This window comes from Macrotis lagotis, chromosome 4 (assembly GCF_037893015.1).
Source record: "Macrotis lagotis isolate mMagLag1 chromosome 4, bilby.v1.9.chrom.fasta, whole genome shotgun sequence".
NCBI lineage: Eukaryota > Metazoa > Chordata > Mammalia > Peramelemorphia > Peramelidae > Macrotis > Macrotis lagotis.
In genome coordinates, this window is record NC_133661.1 from 69,620,498 (window position 1) to 69,626,806 (window position 6,309).

Genomic DNA, 6,309 nt, shown 5'->3' on the forward strand with positions numbered 1-6,309 from the left:
TTGGATCTAATTATTCCACCCCTCTACTAGCTCAGTTGAAAATCCCATCATACCTGATAAGTACCCTTTGCTTGAAAACCTAGGAAGAGGGGGCCTAATATCAGTCCTTGCCATTTTTTGTGTAAAAAGAATCTCTTGGTAACTTATAACCATCAACCCTGGTTTTAGGGATAGATGGAATGAGTTTAAACCCTCTTCTAGGTGACAACTCTTCTAATTCAAATTTCCAGGCAAAATGTTGCTAGCATATTTATCCTGTTGTCCTAAGTCCAAAAACAGTACTTTTCTCATAATAGGTGCTTAAGTGGTTTTATATTAAAAGGAAGTTTATTTTGTGCCACCTAGACCTGCAGCATTAAGGTTCTATGCTTAGTGGAGTCTATTGAGAAAGAATTCCCATTTGTACAAACATTAAAGAATAATTCAAGGACAGATCTAAATAAGTGAGACCTGATCTAGTTGTGCTTACTTAACCTTAAAGGAAAAGAATGGGAGTTGAAAAAGTAAAAGAATTTTGGGGGAAGATTCAAGCATTAGAAAAAGGTGTATAAATGAGGATAAGGTTTGTATTAGGACAGTGGATTCAACTGGAGGAGGAAGAAACCTTGAGAAGTTTGTTCAGTGGTTTCAGTTATGTCCAACTTCATCCTTTTACAGATGAGGAAACAATTATGAGTTGCGCAGGATCACACAACTAGTATCTGAGGTCAGATTTGAACTAGTGAAGATAAGACTTCTGATTCCAAGCCCAGCACACTTAAACTTGGAACACCTAGCTGCCCAAAGAGAAATACCAGGAACTAAGTAATAGGTTATGACTAGATTATGTTTGTTTTTCTTGTTTGTTTTTGCAAGGCAATGGGGTTAAGTGACTTGTCCAAGGTCACACAGCTAGGTAATTATTAAATTGTCTGAGGCCAAATTTGAACTCAGTTCATCCTGACTCTAGGACCAGTACTCTATCCTCTGTACTACATAGCTACCCACTATGGCTAGATTATAAAAGGCCTTTAAAGCCAAGCGAAGGAGTTCGATTTGTAGAGTCATAGATTCTGAAGGGGGCATCTTGGCAAAATGAAAGTGAAAACTCATTTGGCAGCAGGAGACTGATGTGACAATTTTGCTCATAATAGATGCTTAAGTGGTTGTTTTATATTAAAATGAAATGATTGGAGTTTATTTTTCTGAACTCTATGGTCAGTCAAAAGATGACTGGCTATTCCTTACGGGATCATGGTCATAGTTTTGGTGGATTTAACAAAATTTTAAAGGAACCTCAGAAGTCATCTAATTCAGACCATATTTTAATAAAAATTCCTTCTCTAGTATCCTCAATAAGTGATCATTCAACTTTTGAAAATCCCTAGTGTGAAATAGAGTAGGACTTTTATCACCTAGGGCACCTCATTCTATGGCAACATAACAGTAATTATCAGGAAGTTTCCATATATAAAACCTAAACTTGCCTTTCTGTAATATGTCCAAGGTTCCTACTTATTCCTGCTGGAGCAAATAACAAAACTCATAATCCCTCTGCTGCATGAGTTTTCATTTATTTGAAGACAACCATCAACTCTCCCCCACATCCTTTCTTCTCTGAGCTTAATATCCCCAGTCTTCATTCCCTCAATTTTAAAAATCATTTCTTCTTAATCAGTCTCTTACCTCCTACCACTTTCATCCCCACTGAAAAAAAAAACCCTGCTACAAACATGTATCATCAACAAATGTCCACAATGCCATACTCTTCCTTCACTGCCTCCCCTCTCTCTGTTTCTGTCTCTGTATTTCTCTCATCTTTTAAAAAATTTATTTGTATATTTTTTAAATTTACATATTACTAAAATAGTCTTGTAAGAGTAAACATTCCCCCTCCCCCCACAAAAATAAACCATGAGAAATAAAGTGAAAGAAAGAGGGGAAAAAATGTGCTTCAGTCTATGTTCTGATACCATCAGCTCTGTCTTTGGGATGGATCTCATTCCTCATCATAAGTCCATCAGAGAAGTAACTTCTATATTTTTCCACAGCTGCTGTTGTTGATAATTCCCTCCATTCATTTCTCTCCACCCCTATTTATTACATTTTCTCTCTCCTTTCACTCTGTCCCTCTTCAAAAGTGTTCTGTGGGGAGCTGAGTGACACAGCAGACAGAGCACTGGCCCTGGGGCCAAGAGGCCCCAAGCCTATATCCCTCCCCAGAGACTCAACAACCATCCAGCTTCTTGGTCCCAGACAGGTCACTCAATCCCACCACCTTGCAAAAAAGTAAAAAAGAAAAAGTGTTATATCTGATTACCCTCTCCCATGTTCTACCCTATCATCTATCGGCTACATCCCCTCTCCCTTCCCTCTGTTCCGTTTCTTCCATCCCTTTCTCTCCTTTTTCTTCTAGATTTCTATGCTCCTATTAAGTATTCATGTTGTTTCCTCTCTGAGCCATTTCTTTTTTTTTCTTTTTTTTTTAAGTTTTTTTCAGGGCAATGGGGTTAAGTGGCTCGCCCAAGGCCACACAGCTAGGTAATTATTAAGTGTCTGAGATCGGATTTGAACCCAGGTACTCCTGATTCCAGGGCCTGTGCTTTATCCACTGTGCCACCTAGCTGCCCCTCTGAGCCATTTCTGATGAGAATGAAGGCTCCCTCATCCCCCCTCATGTTCCCCCCTTTCATACTATTGCAAAAGCTATTTCTTGACTCTTTTACATGAATATCTTAGTCTATTCCACCTCTCCTTTCCTTTTCACCCAGTACATTTCCTTTTCACCCATTGACTCCATTTTAAAAATATATTATACCTTCAAATTTGGCTATCTCCTGTGCCTCATCTATAAAAGCTCCTTCTAACTGTTCTTAGAAATGAGAAGGTTCATATGAGTACCTTCCCATGTAGTTCATCTTCATTAAATCCCTCATAATTTACCCTTCTCATCCATTCTGTTTCACCTGAGTCTTGTTCTTAAAGATCAGACTTTCTGTTCAGCTCCGTTCATTTCCTTTTTTTCTTTCTTTATTTTCTTTTATTTTTTTATTCTCATTTTGTAAAAATTTTTTTTACATTAATAAAATATTCTTGTTTAAGAGTAAACAAAATACCCCTCCCCCATGAATATAGACTTGCTTGAGCGATAAAGGGGAGAGAAAAAAATTAAAATTAAAAAAAATAGTAATAATTGTAGGTATGGCCAGGTGGCGCAATGGAAGAAGCACCAGCTCTGGAGCCACGAGCACCTGAGCCCACATTCGGCCCCATAGACCCAATGATCACCCAGCCGTGTGACATGCAAGCCACCTGATCCCCACTGCTCTGCAAAAACCAAAAAGAAGAAAAAAAAAGACCCTAAATAAAATAAAATAGTAATAATAGTAGGGGTGGCTGGGTGGCAGACAGAGCATTGGCCCTTGAGCCAGGAGCACCTGGGTCCAAATCCAGCCTCAGACACCCAAAGATCACCCTGCTATGTGGCTTCAGGCAGGCCACCCAGCCCCATTTTCCCTGCACCCTCCCCCAAATAATAATAATAAAAAATGTGCTTCAGTCTTTGTTCCAACACCAACAACTCTGTCACGGGTGGATCTCATTCTTTATGGTAAGTCCATCACAAAAGTTACTTCCATATTTTTCCACCGTTGCCATTGCTCATCGCAGCTCCCTCCTTTCTTATTTCTCCACTACCATGTACTATATTTTCTCTCTCCTTTCATTCTGACTTTGCTGTAGGGTCGCTGAGTGGAGCAGCAGACAGATCCCTGGTCCTGGGGCCAAGAGGCCCTGAGGCCCCATACCACCCCTTAGGCCCAGAATCCACCTGGCCCTATGGTCCTGGACAAACCTTCCAATCCCAGCCCCTTGCAAGAAGTAAAAAAGAAAATGTGTTATATCTGACCACTCTCCCCCCATGGTCCATCCTCTCCTCCATCACTCACATCGCCCCCTTCCCCCTGCTCCCCCCTCGTTCTTACTCCAGATGTCTATACCCCATTGAGTATATATACTGTTTCCTCTCCTAGCTACCTCTGATGAGAGCAAAGGTTCCCTCATTCCCCCTTGCCTCTCCCCTTCCATATCATTGCAATAGCTTATTGTAATAAAGAAAAATCTTATTATATAAAATATCTTGGCCTATTCCCCCTCTCCTTTTTCTTTCTTCCATTACATTTCCCTTTTTTCTATTGACTCCATTTTTACACCATATATCTTCAAATTCAGCTTTCTCCTGTGCTTCAACTATAAAAGCTCCTTCTACCTGCTCTATTAACTGAGAAGGTTCATATGCGTATTATCAGTGCCATTTTTCTATGCAGGAATACATGCAGTTCATCATCATTAAGTCCCTCATATTTTCCCCCTCTCCTCCAATCTCCATGCTTCACCTGAATCCTGTATCTGAAGATCAAACCTTCTGTTCAGCTCTGGCCATTCCAACAGGAACATTTGAAATTCCCCTGGTTCATTGAAAGTCCATCTTTTTCCCTGGAAGAAGACATTCAGCCTTGCTGGGTAGTTCATTCTTGGCTGCATTCTTTTTTTTTTTTTTGCAAGGCAAATGGGGTTAAGTGGCTTGCCCAAGGCCACACAGCTAGGTAATTATTAAGTGTCTGAGACAGGATTTGAACCCAGGTACTCCTGACTCCAGGGCCAGTGCTTTATCCACTGCGCCACCTAGCCGCCCCTTCTTGGCTGCATTCTAAGCTCTTTTTGCCTTCCGGTATATTCTATTCCAAGCCCTACAAGCTTCCAATGTAGTTGCTGCTAAATCCTGTGTGATCCTGACTGCAGCTGCACGATATTTGAACTGTGTCCTTCTGGCTGCTTGTAATAATTTCTCTTTGACTTGAGAGTTCTGGAACTTGGCTATAATATTCCTGGGGGTTGGTTTTTTGGGATCTCTTTCTTGGGGGGATCGGTGGATTCTCTCCATTTCTATTTTGCCCTCTGCTTCTAGAATATCAGGGCAATTTTCCTGTAGTAATTCTTTGAAAATGATGTCAAGGCTCTTTTCCTGATCATCACTTTCAGGTATTTCAATAATTTTTAAATTATCTTTCCTAAATCTGTTTTCCATATCAGTTGTTTTTTCAATGAGATATTTCACATTTTCTTCTAAGTTTTCATTTTTTTGGTTTTGAAGTATTGATCCCTGATTTCTGGTAAATTCATCAATCTCCCTGAATTCTATTCTTTGTCTGAAGGATTTGTTCTCCTCAGAGAGTTTTCTTATCTCTTTTTCCATCTGGCCAATTTTGCTTTTTAAAGCATTCTTCTCCTCAATAACTTTTTGAACTGTTTTATCCATTTGACCTAAGCTGGTTTTTAGCATGCTATTTTCTTCAGCATTTTTTTGGATTTCCTTGACTAAGCTGCTGACTTCATTTTCATGTTTTTCCTGCATCTCTCTCCTTTCTTTTCCCAGTTTTTCTTCCAACTCCCTCATTTGATTTTCAAAGTCTTTTTTGAGCTCTGTCATAGCCTGAGCCCAATTTCTGTTTTTATTGCAGTCTTTAGATGCAGGAGCTTGTGCTTCCTCATCTTCAGATGAAGTATTTTGATCCTTCCTGGGCTCATTTGCAAAATATTTCTCAATGGTGTTCCTCTTATTTCTCTGCTTGCTCATTTTCCCAGCCTGGGCCTGGTTTTGGGGTGCTTCCTGAGCTTTTGGGGCCCTCCCACAAGGGTCTCAGTGTGTGAGGCTCTGTCCTCCCTCCTGGTCTGTGAATGACCATAAGCGCCCCCTTCTGCTACAGGGCTGAGGTAGGAGGGGCCCTGCTGTTCTATGGGGGGGCCTAGACTGCAATCAGGATCTGAATGTAGTCAGAGCCCCAGAGTACTGTTCCAGGGGCAGAGGACAGAGCTCTGCAGTCTCTTTCTTCACTCCCCTCCCTAGGTTCAATGGGCTCATGCCCTGGAGGCTCCTGCTTACCGGCTCTGCTTCTGTTTCTGTATCTGGGCTGCTGAAAGACCATGCTGTTGTGTGCCCTGAGGGCTTGGCTCTACGTGCTCACTCTGGCAGAGGTCCCCCGCTGTTCCCCCACTTTGTGCCCAGTGCTCCCCAGAGTGTAGCTCAGGAGACTCCCCTGCTGCTGTGAGCTGGGGCTCCCAGCGCCCTGGGGCTACCTTTGGGAGGCTGAAGTTCTTTTGCTCTGGCAAGCCACCCCTCTGGCAGGCCACCCCTCTGATCCTGGGAGCAGAGCCTTTCTGCTCTTTTCCAGGTTACCTTGAGTAGCAGAACTGCCTCACTGGGTCCCTCTGTGGGTTCTGTCTCTCAAAATTTTAGTTAAGAGTCCTTAGTTTCTAAGTTTTATCAGAGAG